The 22,230-nt window shown below is 38.8% G+C and overlaps 1 protein-coding gene across 32 annotated transcripts in view; it reads left to right on the forward strand.

Annotated features, from left to right (window-relative positions):
• The window catches only part of AOPEP (aminopeptidase O (putative)), a 343,279-nt gene that overhangs the window by 134,065 nt on the left and 186,984 nt on the right, over positions 1-22,230 (forward strand). The gene's annotated exons all lie outside the window — the stretch shown is intronic.

Raw genomic sequence — 22,230 nt, forward strand, 5'->3', positions numbered from 1 at the left:
TGGGTTTCAGGGATAGATCATCTCGAGTCCAACTCCTCATCACTGACAGATAAAGAAAGCAAGGTCAACACCAAGTTCCTCAGCCCCAGAACCATGCCCGCCCTCAAGTCTTTTCACACCTGGCCCGTGCTTTCCTGCCCCACCAGGATGCTAGGGATGGTTTCCAGGAGCCATTTTAGGCCCAATTTTGGAAAAAGGGTCAAGTTTGGTTTCATTCGTCTTAGAGCCCACCCCTTGAGAGATTATTCATTCCTCCACACCCCCAGATATAAAAACACTGTATGTAATTTGCTACACTTTGGGCTCCTCTCCTCAGTCAGTGCTTTATTACTCAAAGTAAACCTGGCTGGGCCCTGATTCCACGGGGCTCCTTCTGTTCAGCTGACCTCGTCTGGGCTCCTTGGTGGTCATAACGGCACTTGCTCTCCTGAAACACATCCTGTGAGGGAAGCCTGTGTCCAGGTCTTCCAGTAGCTTCGACAGCACCTTCCTTTTCCTCAGGTGTTGATTGGTTGATTTTTAAAAACTGAACAATGGCTTTGTTTATGAGGAACAGCTGAAAGGGAACTTATTAGGAAAGTTGCTGCTTCATCCTGTGATTGTGGTTAGCTTGTGAGTAATCTAATTCCCTGGCCTCTTCTTTGGAAGCAATGAGCGGTCAGTCTGTGGCTTTATTGTTATTTCACAACGTAGGAGGCACAGCACCCTACCCCTACCTAACAGTTTAATTTAAAACACCTCATCGGAGGATGTAAGCAAGACTTCAGATGGGTCTGTTGTATGGGAGGAAGCACATTTCTCTAGAAGTCACTACTGGGCTGAGGTCTGAGCAGGATCCTTAAAGAAAAGCAGGGGTCCTGGGCCTGAGGCATATTGTAGAGGAGGCTCAGGGGACTTGTAAGCAATATCAGGCATGTGTTAGATGCAAGGCAGGGAGAATCTGGAGCAGAGATTCCTCTCCTAAATGGGAGGAGGGGGGTGAATGGTGAGGTGAGCCATCCTTTATGAGATCCTCTTTAAGGCTGAGAGACCACATTCTGAGAAAAGGGAGGGCTCGGTTTCCAGAGGCCACACATCTGGTTGACCTCCTTCCAGTCTCCTTGAACATGTTGTGCTCATTACTGAAACAGAGGCTTCCCTGCTGTTGGTCCCCACCCTGGGGACACCCAGCCCATTTACACTGCTTCTGCAGGTTGCCCCTCTTGCAAGGCTCACCTCAAGGGCCAGTTCATCCCTGGAACCTTCGCCAAGAACCCTTGTCTTCACTGGCCCTTTGGTTTCTGCATTCTTTCCACAGTTGCAGGCTTAGCACATAGTTTCACTTTGTTTTTTGCTGCTGTGTGTTGTTTCCTCTGGGTGGCTGTCGGGAAGATGGGCAGGTTGTGGGTGTTCATTTTCACTGGCTAAATCACTGACATCTTAAGGGGAAGAGCTAAGTCTTGAATTACTCTGTATCCTCTGACAGTATCAGACTTAATTCTGAGGACAAAATACGTGCTCACAAGTACTTGCCTACTTATTGGTTGTCAGTGTTTTTGTCAAGTAATAGATTTTTTCAAGCCACGTGTAAAGTCTACCTGTGTCTCATTTTCCGAATTATTTTCAAAATCATATTGCTAAGATTTAATGTGGCTGCATGAGACAGAAAACTGGAAGTATGACTTAATTAAGATAGGACATTCTTTCTTTTTCCATGCGATGGAAGGGCAGAGGGAAGAGTCCAGGGTGGGTGGGACCCCACAGGGCAAGCACCTAGCCCTTAGCCTTCTCTTTCTTGCTGCTCTGCCCCATAACAAGTGATTTTCATTCTCAAGATCAACACATAATCTACAGTGGCTGATTGAGCTCCAACCATTTTAGGAGTACATTTTAGGCAGGAAGAGGGAGAGAGGGAGGAGGAGGAAAAAGGGACAAAAGGCTCACATCAGCTGCCTCCCAAGGAGCTTCCCAGAAGCTGCTGCAGAATGCTTTTGTTTGCATCTTATTAGTTCAGACCTAGTGACACCTAGCTGCAAGGGAGGCTGGAAAATGTAGGCTTTATTCTAGGTGGCCATGTATTCAGTGGAAACTTGGGGGTATTAAGGAAGAAGGGGAAATACAGCTAGAGACTCTGACACATGCGACCAATTAGATAAAGTGAGGTACACAGGAATAACTGAGTCCTTTTAGCTTTGTCTCATCAGGCCGTTCAAGAATTCTCCAGTGCGCCACTCTTTGCATCGACTGTGTGCCTGTTACTATGCTGTGTGTTAACAGTAGAGAAGAGAACAAGACAAATGTGGTCTTTACGTTCAGGAAGTTTACATTCAGGTTGGGGAGACAACAGTAAGCAGGAGAATAAATAAGTGAGCAATAAATAGTACTGAAAAGAAAAGAAAATCACATGGCCTTGGTTGGTTTTAAAAACTATCCATCCATTGGGTATGCTTAGAGTTGTTTACTACATGAAGGAAACAGTCTTCTTCAAAGCTATTTTGGTTTCTCTCTTGGATTGTGCTTCTAAATCTCTATGAGCTTTTTAGGTGAATAAATGTGTTAAAATTGCTTTGCTAGACCAGTCATAGGAAGATTTATTTAGACTGGATAGTTTTAAGCTCACGTTTCTAAAAAGTTTATATCTGAGTATGTTTATATTAATTAGGGTTTTATTTATATAATGTAAATGCACATTTTCAGGAGCCATTTATTTAAACATGTAACGACCATTAAGCAAAGTGTTGTCAGTTCTAGAAGAGACTTCTGATGCTATGTGTTTAATAAAGCTGTGTAATTTATAAAATACTTAGAAAAATGTTAATGTTTTATACTTTTTTCCCCAAGGGAGGAATTTTTATTTCCCTATGTTCCAGACACAATGGTATATGATTAAGTTATTTAAATTTTATAATAGGTTGCCATCAGAGTTAGATATGTCTTTGCAAAGGATTTTTTTTTTAAGTGAATAAAACAAAACAAAGAGCCATCAGCAACAGTTGGGTGGCTTTGATTTGATGTGCTTTGTAGCAGTCCAAGCTGATTTCTCGAATCCTATGGTAAGATTGCTTAGGGTTAAAGAGACACTTTGTGAAACTTTCATTGTGTGACTCTTTTATTAACCCATACTTGAATAACTTTCTACTTTCTAATAGTAATTTTCAGCTATTTCAGGCCACGGTTTATCATCTTCTAATTATGGTCAACTCCTCAATCTGAAGAAGAAAGAGAACATCCACATTGTTTAGAGTATCTTTAAGTAAAAAGTCCTGGAGAGCAGTTCTGGACTGGACACGTAGGAATGTTAATCAGCAGCAGTAAACTGTGCGCTGAAGACGTGTTTAAAACAAACCAGGGCTTAGGGAAAAACAGGAAATTTGACCAAACAACTCTTCCTCGTAACAGGTTTTGTGTGTCTTTGTTAAGATCATCACAGCTTGTTTTAATTCTTCTTTAACTTCCTTTCCAACATGTGACGTTATGTTTCTTTGCAGTTTTATATACAGCTTTCATTTAATAAGCGCTCTTCCCTTCAGATGAACCAGGTTCCTATAACAGGAATTGCAAATGAAAGGAATCTATAATGAAATTGCAATGCTGCATATTAGTCCGTAGGCAAATTGGTGTTATAGACTGCTCATTAACCAGTCTTACGCTGGGATGGCGTTTAAACAGCCTTCCAGCCCAACTTATAAGTGGTGACATTATCTGGCATTTGGAAGAATGGGAACACATTTTGCTTACCATTCCTAGCCTTATTCTTATATTCTTAATTTTAAACTTGACCCTTTGTTGTCATCGTAATGTAAGAAACCATTCCCATTTAATCTGGGACAGACAGCTGCAGATGTTTAGAGACTGTAATGCATAAGTTCTCACAGAAACCTGACCTAAAACGGACAGATGTTTGAACTCCTATGTAAAAATCTACTCTAAACATTCTGGGCTACTGCTAGACAGGAATGCCAAACATTCCCAACCACAAATTATACTTGATAATAACCACCTTGATAACAGAAAGCAGCAGACCCCCAGTTCCATTACATGATCTGGAGGAAGATAACAGGGCTTTGGCATTTTAGCTTGGCTTTGGTATATTTATAGATGATTAAGACCAGTGCAAATTGCATCGTTGTGAAAGTTAGGAACGATTAATTCATAAACAAAAATTCGCTGAGCACAAAAGGTGTAGACTGTCTTCTCCATGTAACTGGACGGGAGCAGCGAGTCAGTCCCTGACTGTGAAGCAGAAACAAGCCTCAAACCTGGCAGGCTGAGTACACAAAAAGCCATATGGCTCAAGAGAGGAAATGGCCACGCGTTCCCTTTTCAAGGTTCTGAAATCAATGTATTCCTGAAGAACCATTTAAATAAGCTCACCAGCATGTTTTATTTTATGAAACGTGGGGCGTGCCGGTTATGAAATGGGAAGCCTGAAATGTGATACATCCATCTTAACCAGCTCAGGGTTTTTATTCAATTCTTCAAGCTTTAATCCTATTAACTCTCATGCACAAAGGAAATGCAGGGCTCCTCTCTGCCCAGGCCTGGTGGCATTTGTAAACCAAGTCTTGAATTTTACAAATAAAGCCTATTGGTTGATCAAAAATATAGCAAGCATCAGTGAAGCCACTTTTCAAAAAAAATTATCTTAGATTGTTTACTTTAAGAAAAACCCTTAGGAGAGATTGATGACTTCAATCAGTGTATAGATTTTGGATTATTTTGTTTTTAAAGCAGCTCACTTGGATATGCAGATTTTTGTGGCTTTTTTAAACCAAGTCTTTGGTTGATTTAGGAAAGCTCATTGGTTGATTAAAAATATAAGCAGCATCAATGTAACCACTGTCCAAAAGGATTTTTTTCTTTAGACCTTTTACTTAAAGAGTTTTGAAGGGTCTGGTGATTCACAATCAGTTTATAAAATCAAGGATTGTTTTAAAAGCGACTTTACTTAACTAAGTCAGAATTTTGGTGTGAAATGCATCATACTTACTTCTGGCTGTATGTCCTTTGGACATAGATCTAACCCAGCAAAATACCAAGATCTGATTATGATGCTGTTGGGAGTTAATCTCATTGTCGTGAACATGGGCTAATAACACATTAGTCCATATTATATTATACCCTTTCCAGCCTGTGGCCTGCTGTTTTGATTAAATTTGGTTCTTGCCATTCAGATTTGAAACCTCAAAGTCCTCCTGTTACCACCTATCCCGTTTATAAAGCCTTTCTCTAAAATTTTGAGCTATTTTCGATCTCCATTACTTACAAAATTGTATCCAACGTAGAATGTTATCACTAATGTAAAATCAGAGAGGGTATTTCCATCCATCCATCATCCCCTTTGTGTTCAGAAATACTTGCTATTTACAGGTGGCGGGTTGTCATTAGCACAGCCTGCCCTATGCTGTGGTGGCCTGGAATGTCTAGTCATTTTGGTTTACATAACAGTTTCACTGGGGTGTTTGCTTTCAGAGGTCACTTCAGTGTCAACCTCACCGGCACACACATAAGTCTGCCTGTTCCATGCAATTGGCCAAGGAAAAGAAAATATTTTATCCAAGCATTCCCCCCTACTTCATTTCCTTAACCTAAATTATTTGAATATACATTGAAAGAGTGATAAAATTCACCTCATATTCTGAAGAGTAGGTTTATTTTTCTGTCTGATTTCCTATCCTGTCTGACTCTTTTCCTGCCTGGGAGGCACCTGGCCTATTAGCTAGGACGGCTGACTGCTCCCTTTCCAAACACCTTGGCCTGAAGTTAGGAATGCCACTAGGTCAGTACCCCTTAAGACTGTCACCAGAGTCCTCCCAGCTCTGATAGGATCCATTCTGACTCAGAACACCAAGGAACATTCTCTTGGTGAATGAACCTGGGTACTTATGTGCTAGCGCATTGATTTTCCTATAGCTGGGTTTAAGCCAGTTGCCTTTCATTTCAAAAATGCCAAAGTATCACAGAAAGGTATGACATCAGACCAGCTAGGAAAATGAGAGTTAACATGTTTATAATATAATATGATATGATATGATATAATATAATATAATGTAATATAACATAGCATAATATAATATAGTATAATATAAGTATATGTATGCATATACATATATATATATACATACGTAATGTTTATATAAATCCTTCTTGTTTTCCCAATCGTTGCTTCCCTGGCTGTTTTCCATTTTGACAGTCAGAACACTCTGGAGATTTGCCTACAGACAGTGGCCACCAATTTAAGGATTTGTTGATTATTTATTAAGGAAAATTGCAAAGCTCAAATAAACAAACCCGTGCTGGGTGAAACAGTTGACCAAAATTAGCAATTCCCAAGATTCATTAGCATTAATGAGCATAACAGCCAGGGTGGGCAGGCCTTTGTGTCACTCAGTCCCCAGGAAAGCCACAAGTGGCTCCATCTTTTTTCCAGACCTAGCACAGTTCTGCAGTGTGGGCAGGGCAGTCTGCTGTAGTAAGAATACCTGCCGGTCCTTGATCTGGAGGACTGTGCTTTCTGCACTTGGAGAAAATGTTTCAAAACGTTGATTTTCCAGTCATTGCCATTACACATCACATGTTTCTCAGGTTTCTGAGCCATTTGAGGAATGTTTGTGAAATGCTTTAAGTAGGATAAATGAAGGTAAAACTAGGGGCGCTGATTCTTAGCTGGGAATCTGAGGAGGCGCCCGAGGGAGTTACCAGCAGCCCAGAACTAGGCCTCTAAGCCCCACTCTGCTGAGTGTGCACTTCTGAGTGTTCTTTCTCTCTCTTTCTCACCCTCCTCCTCTCCCTCTCCCTCCCTCCCTTTCCGTCTCTCTCTCTCACTCTCTCTCTCTCACACAGAGGTATTCAAGGTAGCTTCACCACAAAGTATGACCATAACTACTTAATGACATTTGGGGAAAAAGTGGTTCCAGAAGAGAATGTGATTAGCATTACCAAATAACATTAGGGAAGGAAGGATATATTCCAATTAGATTCTTGCCTTCTCTTTAAAATGGCAGACTCGGGCACCTGGCTGGCCTAGTGGAGCGTGTGACTCTTGATCTCAGGGTTGGAAGTTCAAGCCCCATGTTGGTTGTAGAGATTATTTAAAAATGTTTTTTAAATCTTGAAAATGAATAAAATGGCTGACTTTTCTTTTTAATTTTGCTGTCTTTCAAAGCATGTATTCAAAATTTACACAGTCCAAGATGCTATTCAGGAGTTGCCCTTAAATACAGATACTATCAGTTAATTGCTCATTTGAGACTATTAGAAACCATACTTCTTTGGGACAGAAGTTGGTAGTTAAGTATTCCCTGGACTGGCTACATAATTGGTGGGGCTCGGTGCAGAATCAAAATTCAGGGCCCCTTATTCAAATGCCAGGAGAAAGGTATTAATATAGAGGACTTTTCCTTTTATTCCTCAGTCTTGGTCTCAACTTGTTCTATGTTTTATTTATTGCTTAATGTGATTTTTAAGTAAAGAAAAATTTTACAAATTTAATTATTATTACAACTCATCTTTATATTATGCAAAGCCAATTTTAAAAGCTTTTAAAAAATTTTTATTTATTTTGAGAGAGACAGGGAGAGAGAGAGAGAGAGAGAGAATGAGCCCATGAGATCTGGGAGAGGCAGAGGGAGAGAGAGAGCAAGAATCCCAAGCAGGCTCCACACTGTCAGCATAGAGCCCTACAAGAGCTTGATCCCAGGAACTGTGAGATCATGACCTGAGCCGAAATCAAGAGTTAGACTCAACCGACTGAACCACCCAGGCGTCCCTAACTGATTTTTAATGCAGATATAAGAAGAGTCAACTCACATGCAAAGTCATTGAAATCACATAGTTCTTTGTAGCATATACATACCTAGATTTTCTTACCAGAAGTGGAAAGGCTGCAGAAAACTAGCTCACTCTTTTTTATTTCACTTCTCGATGCATGCACATTCTACCAACACTGTCTACTTTTGACTTCCTGATGACTGAGGAAGAACTAAGAAGAAAATGAACTATAGCTCACCCTATCCTACCCTTTTCTTCTGTCCCATCATTTTCAGCATCTGTGGTTGGCTAATACAGGGAAGTAACAGGAGTAAAAATGATTAGCTGGGGTTTCTCAGTTGTTAGTGTTTCTTAGAACTCTTTTTGATTTCTGGCTTCTGAAATCTGGCTTCAGATTTTCCGAAGAAAATTCTGGCTCAAATGGAAAGCAGAGCCTCTTGGGCAATCCCACTTACTCAGTCTCAGCCATAGCACAGCTACCTTGTGCTCACTTTGAGTCTTCCTGAACTCCCATGCAGTGTGGGTCCACCAGAATTCTTTGTTCATGGGCATTGTGACTGCTCTGTGCGGATAGAGTGGCAGGGACCATAGTCAGACACATATGATGCACATAATAGCTTCTCTGCTCATGTGCATGCTCCATTGTCCCATTGTCTTGGCTTACAAAACACAAGTTCAAAGATAACATTATTTAAGAATTTCAAGACTGAGACATTAAACCAAGCACAGGGAACACAGGGCCCTGTGCACAGGTGGCACACCCATGAAGTTTGCCCTGAGTACTCCTGTGCTTTAGCTGACTTCCAGTGTAGACCAAGATCCTAAAAGGTGTAAGGCTTCATGCTTCACCGGTCTCATTTTTTTTTTTTTTTTTTTTTTTTTTTTTTTTGCCTGATGGGAAGGTCTCGAGAACAAGAAGATGCCAGAGGCTGATGCCCCACCCTGACCCAGGTTGCCCCCATCAACAAGTGATCCAACGGGGGGGGGGGGGGGAGGGGAGGGGGCATCAGGGGGGTCTTCTTCCCTTTAGCTCAGCTCTTATCAAACCTTCATCCAGTCTTACTCCCCACCCAACCTAGTGAAATGGAAATAAGAATTGCAGGGGTCCATTTTATTATCACTAAGAGCTTACAGATATTATCAGACTTTATTTCTCTCCTAGGTCAACAGCTTCCCACCATGGAATTATTTTTATTTTTTGTATTTTCTTAGCATGAAATATTTCAGAAATAGAAAAAGATTTAGAGAATTACATAAGTATCCAAGGGCACCCATCATCCGAATGAGACCTGAGACATTACAAATACAACAGAAGTTCCCTGTGTTACCTTCCCCAATTTCATTTCTCTCCATGCCCCTCCCTCCAGCAATCCCTATTCTTTCTCATTCTCCTTCATTTCTCTACAATATTACTTCATATGTATATACTTTCAAAACATTTATTCAGTATTTCTTGTCATGTTTTAAAGCTTAACATGAATGTGAATTCAGTTCCTATCCGACAGTTTGTTTTTTACCCTCAAAAACTGTATGTTTTTGAAATGTGTCCATGTTGCTGTGGCAGCCTTTGTGTCCAGTTTAATTTTATGTTTCCGAAGTTCCAAGTTTTTGATCTTGTACAGGGTTGTTGATTGTTAGTGAATGCCCTATTTCTAGCTTGGGTGGATTGCATCTAGTGATTAGCCTTTGAAACTTTATGTAACCAAAAATTTGTTTGGAGGCTTGAGTCATCAACTCTTATCTGTTCCATTGAGTTTTCCATTCAGCCTATTGTCTGGGCAAAATATGTGTTGGAAAAGTTTACTAGTATCTCTTGGCAGTCGTTTGCTGTGGATGGCACAGCCGTGTAGAATGAGCTGGGTAATTTTTTTTTAATCACACCATTTACCTTTAAATTAGATTGAATTAGTATAAAAGGAAGCATGTCGAGATACAGAATCCAAGCCAGATAAGACTCATCTCACCTAAAAGCAGAATGAATGATTACTCATCTATAGAGTGCCATTTGGGGACAGCCTATCTGCTGTGACTATCTCTCCACAGATTACTCTTTTATGTAATCATTGCCCAATACCATTATATGCATTGCTTTTTAAAGTCTGTAATATTGAGCATCGTCCTTTGATATGAGTAACATTATCAAATTGATTTCACTCCTGACAGGAAAGATAGAGCACGATAAGGGCACTCAGCACTTGGACAGGAGAAAGCCATGAATGTTTTTTAAAGGGAGACGAAATGGTCAAAACACGATTTTTTTTTTTAATTTTTAAATTATTTATTTTTTACACAGTTTTTTTAAAGGACAAGAGTACAGTGAGTTGATAATAATTGTTTCCATTTCTAGAGTACCAATTACATGCCCAGCACATACTAAGTGTTTTACATGCATTCAAATTCCACTTAGTCCTCACAATGACCCTGCAGAATAAATACGTGTTTCATCATTTGATAAATGAAAAAAGTTCAAAGACATTAAGACAGTTCCCTCCAAGTCCCAGAATTGGTAATGGGAGGGTCAGAATTGGACCCGGATGTATGTGTCCACAGAGGCAGGGCTCTTTCCACACTCCAGTAAACCAAGCTTGCTGATGCCACAGTTTAGCAACAACCCAGCCCTGCCTTAGGCAGGAATCACCACTGGTGCCTGGCACAGCACGATGACTGCATGTATGCCGTGTCTCTTGTGGATCGGGAATATATAAGTTGGATGTGTGTCCTCTCAGTGGGAAAAGAAGTAGAATGTTAGTGGTTATGTGGTTTCCAAGGAAGAGCCAGAAAAACTAAAAAGTCACTGTGATTTGGGTTTTTACAGACCCGCCTTTGGCCTGGAAGGATCCCTGCCCTACTTGAGGTCTGTCTCAAGTAGCTGGCTGGCTTCTGAAGGGTGGTCGAGCCATCACCCGCCTCTCTCTGCCTGCATTGGGTTAGGCCAGTATCCACTGCTCCAGCAGAAATAATGGCCAGCCATTCCTCTTACTCTCCATCCCTCTCTCGGCCTTCTGCCCCAACTCTTGAAACCTGGGAGTAACTTCCAATTCCATTCTCTAAAAAGGTCTGTACACTGGAGTACATTCTGGTGCCCCACCCTGACATCATATTTTTGAGCCTGTGTCAGCAACTTTTCTACTCACTCTCATTATAGCTCTTTCATATGACCTTGATTCATCTTGCTATCTTTAGCTTTTCTCTCTTAACCATAGCCACAGGTAATGCTGCAACTCAAGCGATCACAGGATCTCTGCGCCATGGATGCTTTTTGGCCTTTCTGTTTTAAATGTGTCTTTCATTTATCATCCACCCAGGAACCTTTCTGGGTTGATGGCATAATTTTCAGACTTCCTGACATCTGAATGCGGCACGTACACACCCTCCTTAATGTTGCCTGATTTCAATCTTCTCGGCCACAATAAATCTGACACATACCTCAAGCCAATGGCATGCTTGTCTTGATATTTTGATCCTTTTTGCTTTACCACAGTGATTGCTTGATTTAAGAAAGTAGCTCTGGCATGTACTATTTTTACTAACATTGATGTGTCAAGTTGGGCTTGAATTTCTGCAACCCCTTACCAACCTGATCATTCCAGACTTAAAAGTATTTTGCCTATCTGATATTTGCTAGTATGACAATTAGGTTTTTTCCTTGTCTTGTATCTCATAGAATAATAAGAAATATGATGAGTTGAAGTTTTTTTTACTAGTTTTTTATAGTCCAACAAGATAGGAACTAAATGGTTCTACGACAGTAAAAAGTAGACTCTAGAATTTTCATATGACTTTTCATCCTCTCTTCTCCAGGTCTTGTTTGGGTGGCATATCTTTGCGTATCTGAAAAGGTGGTCCTCTGAATGGGGCATATGTTTAGATAGATTACACTATTCCGATAAAAATTGAAACGGGGGTACTGATTCTTTAGTCTTGTTTTTTTTTTTTTTTTCTGGCTTGTTTGGTTTTTAAATGTCATCTATCCAACTCCCTCATTTTACAGAGGAGAAAACCAAAGCCAAGAAAGGTTGACCTACTCATGGTTTTTCATATAACTCATAGCAGAAATGAGCTCAAACCCAGGGCTCATGAGTTCATACATGCAGAACTTCTAGGAGAAATTTTGAAACCTCACTTCCACATAATATTGGGTCACTAACTGATGAAGCAATAGAAATGCCTCTTTGAGGCCAGAGTTCTGTACCCTTATTATTTATCCTCATAGCTATGTGTTTCCTATATTCTCAAGTAAAAGAGTTTAAATATCTAAAATTCATTTAACCTCAAATCCTGTTACCCCCACAGAGGCCATCACTTATTTCCATGAGATATGTTCACTGTCCTACTCAATCAGTGACCATTTGTTCAAGTGATACTGCGTGTTTTCTGAGACTTAGCTGTACTATTCCCTGTGCTTGAGCGGAAAGAAGAGACAAAAAAGATTATAATTTGGAAATGCTCATTTGGAAAGAAAAGACACAAAAGATTATCTAGCAGTAATAAAGTGCTAATTGTGTGGTACCAATCATTAGTGCCATGGAACTTTAAGGGAAATGAAAATCACTGCAAGTTGGAGCAGTCAGGGGAGGCTTCCGGAGCGGTTTCTCACTTGCAGGATAGTTAAGCTTTCCACAGGGAAGTTAAGCAGCAAGACAGGAAGATTTGTCAAAGAGGAACCCACAGGTCAGGAGAGGCAACAAGAACAGAAAATATATCCAAGGGGGTAGTGAGTTACAACACAAATAAATAGATCAAGAAGGATAGCAGAGGTATGGACGATCCAAAGAAAAAACCAACAAGGAAGGGTGGGAAAAGGAAACGGGGAAAAAAATGGGGAAGAAAAAAAAGATGAAAATGAATCACCTAATTAATGGGTGGGAATGCTGGCTGATGGTTTCCAGGGCCACTGTTTCCAGGCCAATTATCTGTCAAAAATGCTTTGGTTTGGTGGCCAAAGGAAACCGAGGCGAAAACTCCCTGCGAAAATACTTGAATGCTTTCCCCAAACCTCGACTTTTATTTCTCTGATTTGAAAGAAGGCGTTATACTATTTGCCCAAGAATATGACTTGAAAGTTCTGATTCTAGAATTCTTTGGAATTAACATACGTGTGGTGTGGTCTTTATCTCATCACTTCGGGAAGCACCTGACGTCTTTGGAGCCAAAGCATAACTTAATAAATTACAGTTGCCTGGGTGGTTAGGAGGTAACTCTGCGAAGGAGCTAGGGACTTTGGCCAAGTTGGAAGAAGGAACAAAGAGGAGGGGAAATTGCTGCTCTTCATTTCACTTTTCTCTCCCATATTTGGTTCGTTCACAAGAATTCACCAACTCGCAGAACCTAGAGCAATTACTTGGGGACCATCAAAAATTTTTTTGTTTTCTTTATTCTGTTTGTTTGACTTACATGTGTTATACACTAACTTAATAAAGGCTGAGAAAATGCTTAGTATAATTGTTTTCAAACTGCTTCTTTGGAACAGTAATATCTTCTCTGTTTCACCAGCATGGCTATAAAACGTTGTAGGTAGTAAATGCTAAATTCCTGACATAATTCAGTATAGTCCCGGCCACTGTGCTCAGTGAAGTGATGAGATAACATGCCCTGCTCTCAGTGGAGGGTGAGTAAACCATTAGTAGTTGACTGAGGACATTGCGTCTTGTGTGCGGCCTCGACGAGGAACACAGCTTCTCTTCAAAAACAGAAGGTACAGCCCGGAGCATGTAAAGAATATGAGAGAATTATGTTCGATTTTGTGACCATGGAGAAATATGGGTTCCCTCTAAAACTAAATAGAAAAAAGGTGGAAAACTGTGATTAGAAAATTACTTGTTAAAGGTCATTGATATGATTATTAAAAAATTTTGAGTGTGTTATACAATTCTCCAGTGTTCCCATCCTGGCATTCTCAAAGGCATTGCTCAACCACCTACTCCCTTTTTTTTAATCCTAGAAAAGTACTGATGATTTAATGTTCTTCTACAAGAATATCCTCCTTTTGGTGGTTTTTATTATTTTTTTTAATTGGTTATAAACAGCAACCAAAAGAACATTCCTGTTTAAAGAAAAAAATAACCACAGGAAAATAGAGTTATTTTTATAATGATAATACTTTATACAGATCTGTGGTCTTTCATCTCAAAACGTTCAAGCACTTTTCAAATGTTGACTCATCACTTAGAAGATTGGGCAGTAATTCTGCTTCCATTTGATTTCAAAGAACTCACTGTGTCCTAAGACATGTGAACTCTCTTTTTTCTTTTTTTTTCCTTTCATCCTCCCTTCCTCCCTCCCCTTTTCCTTCCTTCCTTCCTTCCCTCCCTCCCTTCCTCTCTCTCTCTCTTTCTTTTGTTCATTTGTTTGTTAAAAGCCAGAAGAAATGTGGCTTTATCCCAACCCACTAGGCACTCTGTGGATGAAGGAAGGAGCCATAGAAAAGCTCTTCGAAATTCTCAATAACACATGCTACAACTTAAAAACCAGAGATGGAAATCTCTACACGTTTTTGAAGGTCCAGAAAGGCATTCAGGAGATTTCGAGGCCTGAATTACTCCAAGATTCAGAAAGCAGACTGCTTTGCTGAATTGACTTTTAATGAGTATGTTTCTTATTTATTTTTTTAATAGGGCAGTTATGTTATTTCTCATAATCCTGCCAAACATGAATTTATGCCTTTCACCTGTGTAGGGAAAGATGATCAAGGATGGATTCTTGGCTGAAGAATATTGTAAATATTGTAAATATTTCTTAGGCCAAGGATAGGAAAATAAGCTGCCAATAATTAAAAGGCTTATGAAGTATACATTAAGATTTTGTTGACTAACAGTCTCAAGATTTAGCCTTTATTGTCTTACTGATTTCCTGTGGTAGGTAGATTTCAATGGCCCGTCTAGCTACTTGTGAGTTGTTAAAGTAGAAGACTAGGTTGGGGGCTCTTTTTCAACTCAGGGTCCATAGTTTTTCACCCACATGCTTTTTAACTCCTCCACTTCCAGTTCAAGAATAGTATGAAAATATTTTTATGAGTATGGATCATTAGTATGAGAATAATAAAGTAATGGGAATAAGGTAGTTACTTCTAAGTATCAGAAAAATATGTTTCTCTCTCGTCTATGTGTCTAGCATAAGTATACTCCTATGAAATAATTTAGGTCAGTGGCAGAAGATATTAGTTAAAAATTTTAAACGTGAATTGAGGGTTGAGATAGAGATCAGATTAATATTGTCTGACATACTAGAGACCATATAGAGAAAGTGAGAGGAGAGACCCCACAGAATGATGGGTATTTGAGACCTCCATCCCAGGCACAGGCTCTGAAAGCTGGGACCTAGGGCAGCCTTCTGGCCACCACTTTATTTCTCAGAACTACACCCGAAGATGGAGGCACTCAAGCCTTAGAATTTCATGAGGAGCATCACTAACTCATGGTCATCTGCTTTGGGATGCAAATTGCCACCTGGATCTTCCTTGGGGGCCTCTGTCTTCATGGCACTAAGCAGACCACAAGCCCAGGAAAAAGCCCTTCCCCTCTTGGTCTGGAGAGAGATGGAGAAAGGAAGAAACCAAAGAAACCATAAAATCCCTTTTAATGCTGCTGTTTACTTCTTCCTTTGTCTCAGATTTCCCCCCATATATTAGCAGGTAATATTGCCAAATAAAGATGCTTCAGTGAGGCTTTGAAATCCATACCCAAGATAAGCTGTTTTACCAACTAAAGAATGAATTCTTAAGGAATTGGCTGTGGCACCCCAACTTGACTTCTAGGAAAGCTGAAGATGAGATTCTCTTAGGCAGTTGGGGCTTTCAGACTGGACACATATTTAGGCTAACCTTGAATTATCACAAAATATGAGACATGTGTTAGCAATTCAAAAATAATCAGACTGAGCACAGACACTGGAGTTGGAACTTCAGGGTGCTGACCTCAGCCCTGCCATTTAACCGTGTGATCTTAGGGAAGTCACTTAATCTTCGTGCATCTCAGTTTCCTCATCTGAGAAGTGGGGACAATAGTACCTATCTCACAGGGTTGTCACGATGAAAGAAATTAATGCATGTATAGCTCTACAATCAGGGACTGGCACAAAGTAGATGCTATAATAATATTTGCTGCTGTTACTATTGTCATTGTTGTTTTGTATAGATAGATAGATAGATAGATAGATAGATAGATAGATAGATAGATAGATAGCTTATACTAGTTATCTACTGACATTCAGATCATTGAAGGGGAAAGAGCATGGAGTATACACAGGAAGCTTTTATGAGCTGAGCCCTGGTCATGGCGAACATCACTCCTATTCATATTCCGCTGGCTACAACTCAGTCACATGGCCACAGCTAACTGCCTGGGAAGCTAGAAAATATAGCCTAACATTGAGAGTCCAGTAACAAGAGGAGAGTGGATTTTGGTGAAGAGAATCCTCTGCCACAACCCTAAAACCCATCAGTAATCCCCTAGCTTTTTTTGCTTTTTCAAGAGATCAAGTGTGTAAATTACATGTGATACATGTAATAAAACATGTATTTTGCTAACTAAACATTGAAATATGTGGCTTAAATTTTTTACTTGAAAAGTCTTACAAAATCATCAAAATTAAATTAGTTTGGTTTCATATTTAAAGAGTTATGTTAATTGAAAAGGATATCAATGTGTGAAATCAAAGCAGTGCCAGATGTGAAACACATTCTTTTTTCGGTAACAACTGACCCACCATTATAATAAAATCTACATTCACTCCATTGGCTCCATGGCCAGGGTCAATGTCAGTACAATCTGAGGTTAGTGCAGTTGAAACCAGAAAGTATTGGTGAAAATTAAAACCACAAAGCATTGTGGAAAATTGAGAGATCTGGATGGAATACAAAGGTCAGAACGGTAGAAAATTGTCTGATGAAAAAGCTAACCCCAAAGAAAAGCAAAAGTAATGTGCATCTGACAGGTGGTAGGCAATGGAGTTTCTTTGGCAGTTATTAAAGCATACAAATAAAATATAGCCAAGGGCCAGATGTGCTTTGCTGGGTGTATAAACACTTTTGAGAAGATGTCTATAAACTGCATTTGTAGAAATCCAGTTTTAATGCTTTAAAAAAGATACCTATTGGGGCACCTGGTAGCTCAGTCGGTAAGCATCCGACTTCAGCTCAGGTCATGATCTCATAGTTCATGGGTTCAAGCCCCGCATTGGACTCTGTGCTGACAGCTCAGAGCCTGGAGTCTGCTTCGGATTCTGTATCTCCCTCTTTCTCTGCCCTTCCCCTGCTCGTGCGCACGCTCTCGCTCTCTCTCTCTCTCTCTCTCTCTCTCTCAAAAATGAATAAACATTTAAAAATTTTTTTAAATAATAAAAAAAGATATCTATGTAATCAAGTCCTACAAAAAAGGCTAAACCTTTTATTTCCATGGTCTATTAGCCTAAGTAGTTACTCATTTTTTGAAGTAGGTCATCCTATCAGGTCACGTTATATGTGTATGAAAGCAAACTTGTGATAATTTAAAAAATCTGGAATAGACATGGCCTGACTTCATGCTTTTTTCTTTTCAAATATATCAGTTTTAAAAGAAAAGTAAAAAAGAAGGTGATATCATGCAAAATTTCTTTAAAAAATGGCTTTAGACTGATTTCCTACAGTGAGATTGTTCTTTGCTCCTTAGTGTTGTTGTAATTTGTGGGACAGTACAGTCAGTTTTCGACAGGGTTAATACAACACTTTATATTAAGTTTTGTAAGTCCCAATATTTGAAATTATCTTTAAAATGCCTTAAAACATCCATAAAATATACTATATGTAGATATGTTTATATAATCTATCATGTAATAGGAATGTATAATGCAGATTAGTATACGATGATGAAATACACTTGCACGTATTATCTCATGGTACTATTTAAATTATTAGTGTCCGTTTTTTCTTATGTGTGGGTGTGGTTTAATCCTTGTAAATTAAATCCATGAAAGATGGAGTTCCGTGGTGTAGAGGAACAAATACTGGACTTGAGTTGGAAGTCCTGACATTTTATGACCTTGGGCAGGTCATTTGCTCTTTCTAAGCCTTACCTCTGTTGCCTGTAACATGAGGCTACTACTTATTTCGTAAGTTGTATTAAAGATCAAATGAAATGGTATGTAAACTCTAATGGGCTATACATATCAAGAGGTCCCTACTAGATTGAGAGTATCAGAAGGGCAAGCACTATGTCAGTCTTACTGCTAGTGAATTTTCATGAGTCTGTGCTGGAAGTTGGATGACCAAACCAGGGAAGTAGTTCAGTCCTGTGTTTTCTGCCCAGGAACAGACATAATCAGATGGACTTATGCACAGAACAGTGTTAACATATCTGAAGTAATGAGGGCAAACTAGACTCTTTTCTTGAACTTCAGCCTGTACAAAGAGAAGCTAGAGCTATTCATGTTTAAGTGAAATAAGTCCATAGAGAAATCCAGTATAAACACTGGAAGTTTCCCTCATTAGGCTGTGAGCAGTGGGTTTTATTGGGAACGGATTTGTCATGCTGAAAGTTTTCTAATCATAAGGCCATTGTTTGCCTTGACGGACTGTTAAAAATATGTCTGTTCACCAGACTTTCACCTTTTTTCCAATATTACATCTTAAAAAGAGGATTACTTTAATTATAGTAGCATATAATTAATGACAAGGAAAGGAGTAAAAATGAAAGTGGACAAAAAATCTATTATTAACAGCTGAGGTGACAGTGTCAACCAATTAGAATTTTATTCCCTTCTCCATAAAAATGAGACTTTAAGCATTTTTGGCCATGACGCGTATGTAAAGTTAATCCATCATAGAATAAATTGAGACGAAGCACGTGTGTGTGTGTGTGTGTGTGTGTGTGTGTGTGTGTGTGTTTTATTTTGAAATAATTATGGAGTCACAGAAAATTGCAAAGAAATGTACAGGGATGTCCTATGTATGTATCACTCAGCCTTCTCCAGTGTTAACATCTTGCCTAACTGTAGAAAAAACTAGGAAGTTGACATTGATACATTACACAGTTTATCCAGATTTTAGCAGTTAGACAATTGCCCCTTGAACAATGTGGGAGTTGAGGGCACTGACTCCACACAGTCAAAAATCCACATGTAACTCTTGACTCCCCAAAAACTTTACTAATAGCTTGCTGTTGACTGGAAACCATACAGATAACATAATTAGGTGATTAACACATATTTTGTCTGTTATATGTATTATATACTGTATTCTTAAAGTAAGCTAGAAAAAGAGAATATTACTAAGAAAATCATAAAGAAGAGAAAAATATATTTACAATACTGTATTTACTGAAAAGAATCCACATATAAGTGGACCCACACAGTTCAGACCTGTGCTATTCAAGGATCGGCTGTACATGCATTTATTTCTCTCTACATTTGTGTGTGTGTTTGTAGCTCTCTGCAATTACATTCTGTATGTAGTTTCCACCATGTGTAACCACCATCACAATCAAGGTACTTAAGTACACCATTACCACAAGGTTCCATTGGTGTTTCTTTATAATAATGTGTCATTTCTCTCTGACTTTTTTCAAGATTTTTTCTTTCTCTTTGCTTTTCAGAAAGTTAATTATGATGTGTTTGTGGGTTTCTTTGGCTTTCTTATTTGGAATTTACTTAGCTTCTTGAAGCTATAGATTTATGTCTTTCGCCAAATTTGGGGAATGTTCAATCATTATTTCTTTGAATATTTATTTTTTAAATATTTTTTCAGTCCCACACTCTTCCCCCTCTGCTTCTGAGGCTTTGATGATAGAAATGTTAGAACTTTTGTTATTTTCCCATGGAGCCCCAAAGTTCTATAGTTTTATTTTTTTATCTGTTTTCTAACTGTTCAAATTGAGTAAATTTTATTGATCTACCCTTCAAGTTTACTGATTCTGTCTTCCATTATCTCCAATTACTGTCAAGTCCATCCAGTGAGTTATTGCGTTATTGTGTTTAACATTTTAGTTATTGGGGTTTTTTTTCAACTCTATAATTTCCATTTATTTATAACTCCTCTTCCTTTGCTCAGATTTTCTATTTTTTCCCATTTATTTCAAGAGAATTTTTAATTAATTATTGAAGCATTGTTTTATGACAGCTGCTTTAAAATCCTCGTGAGATAATTCCAGCATCTGATTTTTCTTGGAACTGAGGGGAAATTAATGATCCCAACCTCAAAACATTTTAAAGTCAGTGGTGAACTGAATCAAACTAAAACAGCAACAAAACAAAGCTGCAGTTAGACTACAGGGTGTATTGATTTAGCCTGACAAAGAAAGGGGAATAGCTTTTCCTGGAATAAATATTATCTACTTAAGTTTTTACTTTTCTTATACTCTCAGTTGAGTATACAGTAAAAAATAAAATTATGGGAAGGAAGGAAGGAAGGAAGGAAGGAAGGAAGGAAGGAAGGAAGGAAGGAAGGAAGGAAGGAAGGGGAATAAGAAATCAGTCATTAGAAGTAGACCACAGAACAGCCAGATGTTGGGTTAGCAGACAAGGACATTAAAATGACTGGATAAATATGTTAAAGGATCTCATAGAAAAGGTAGACAATGTGAATGAGTAGATGGGGAATATCAACGACAACAACAAAGGACACTTTAAGAAAGAACTAAATGGAATCTCCAAAAATTAAAAATATCACAAGTGACACATTTATATAATGGGGTAAAGAATAGACTACACACAGAGGAAAAAGGATGAGTGAACTTAGGAACAAATCAATAGATTTTATCTGAAATAAAATGAAACATTTTTTTCATTTTATGAATGGAGCATCTTAGAACTGTAGAACATTATTAAATGGTCTGACACATGTGTAGTTGAAGTTGCAGAATGCAAAGAGAGACAGAATGAAGAAACAAAATATTTGAAGCAATAAGGGCCAAAAATATTATAAAACTTATCCAAGAAATTAACCCACATATCTACTAAGATGTTCAGCAGATCCCAAGCAGGATAACAAACTACAAACAAAACTTCATCTAAGTATATCATGTCAAAATGCTAAATATCAAAGATAAATAGAATATCTAAAATGCAGCCAGATTAAAAAGAATTATTACGTTCAGAGGAACAACATTAAAAATGATGACAGTCCTCTTCTTAGAAACAATGGAAACTGAACACAGGGCAGTATTGCTGTAAGGATGACAGATGAGTGGAGCAGAATACAGAATCTAGAAACTGACCCATACACATATGGCCACTTTGTTTTTCACAAAAATGCCAAGGGAAATCAGTGGGGAAGTGGGCTGAAAAAACTAGATATCACTATAGAAACAAATGGATCTAAACCCTTCCCTCACCCCAGAAACAAATATTAATTTGAGTTGGATCAAAAACTGCATATGAAAATTAGAGTCCTAACTCTTCTAGAAGAAAATATAAAATATTCCTGTGACATTGGAATACAAACAGATTTCTTAGGACATAAAAGTGCTAACAATAAATGATAAAATTAATAAACTTAACAATTCTAATTATGAATATTTGGAAATGAACAGGTTAGCCATAGACTGGGACACAATTATTCACATTATAAAGGGCTTGTATTCAGAATATATAAGGAAGACAACTCACTTTAAAATATGATAAAAGGCTTGAATAGTCACCACCCACACATACACAAATTAGAAATGGTCAAAAGGACATGAAAACATATACAAAAAATCGTCACTCATCAGGAAAATGCAAATTCAAGCCATTATGAGATAACATTTATACCCACAAGAATGACTAATGGGTGGATAGGATTATGTTAGCAAGTATGTGGAACATCTGAAATCCTTATTCATTGCCTATAGAATTGTAAAATGATACAGCCACTTTAAAAAACTTTTTGGTACTTTCTTACAAAGTTAAAAACACACCTACCATATGACCTACCAATCCTGCTCTGAAGAACTTATAAAAAGAAATGAAAATGTATTTACAAAAAGACTTGTACAAAAATATTTATAGCAGCCTAATACTTGATAGCCCCAAACTGGAAGCAACCCAAATGCCTCCTAAGAAGAGAATGAGTTGGGGCGCCTGGGTGGCGTAGTCGGTTAAGCGTCCGACTTCAGCCAGGTCACGATCTCGTGGTCTGGGAGTTCGAGCCCCGCGTGGGGCTCTGGGCTGATGGCTTGGAGCCTGGAGCCTGTTTCCGATTCTGTGTCTCCCTCTCTCTCTGCCCCTCCCCCGTTCATGCTCTGTCTCTCTCTGTCCCAAAAATAAAAAATAAACATTGGAAAAAAAAAAAAAAAGAAGAGAATGAGTGAACAAATTATGGTATGTTAGTACAATGAAGTACTACTCATCAAGAGAACATGGATGTCAAAAACATTCTGCAGCACCTGGGTGGCTCAGCTGGTTAAGCGTCCAACTCTTGATTTTGGCTCTTTTCATGATCTCGTGGTTCCATGGCACACCACATCAGGCTCTGTGCTGACAACATACAGCCTGCTTGGGATTCTCTTCCCCTCTTTGTCTGCCCACCCCCTC

This window comes from Felis catus, chromosome D4 (genome assembly GCF_018350175.1).
Source record: "Felis catus isolate Fca126 chromosome D4, F.catus_Fca126_mat1.0, whole genome shotgun sequence".
NCBI lineage: Eukaryota > Metazoa > Chordata > Mammalia > Carnivora > Felidae > Felis > Felis catus.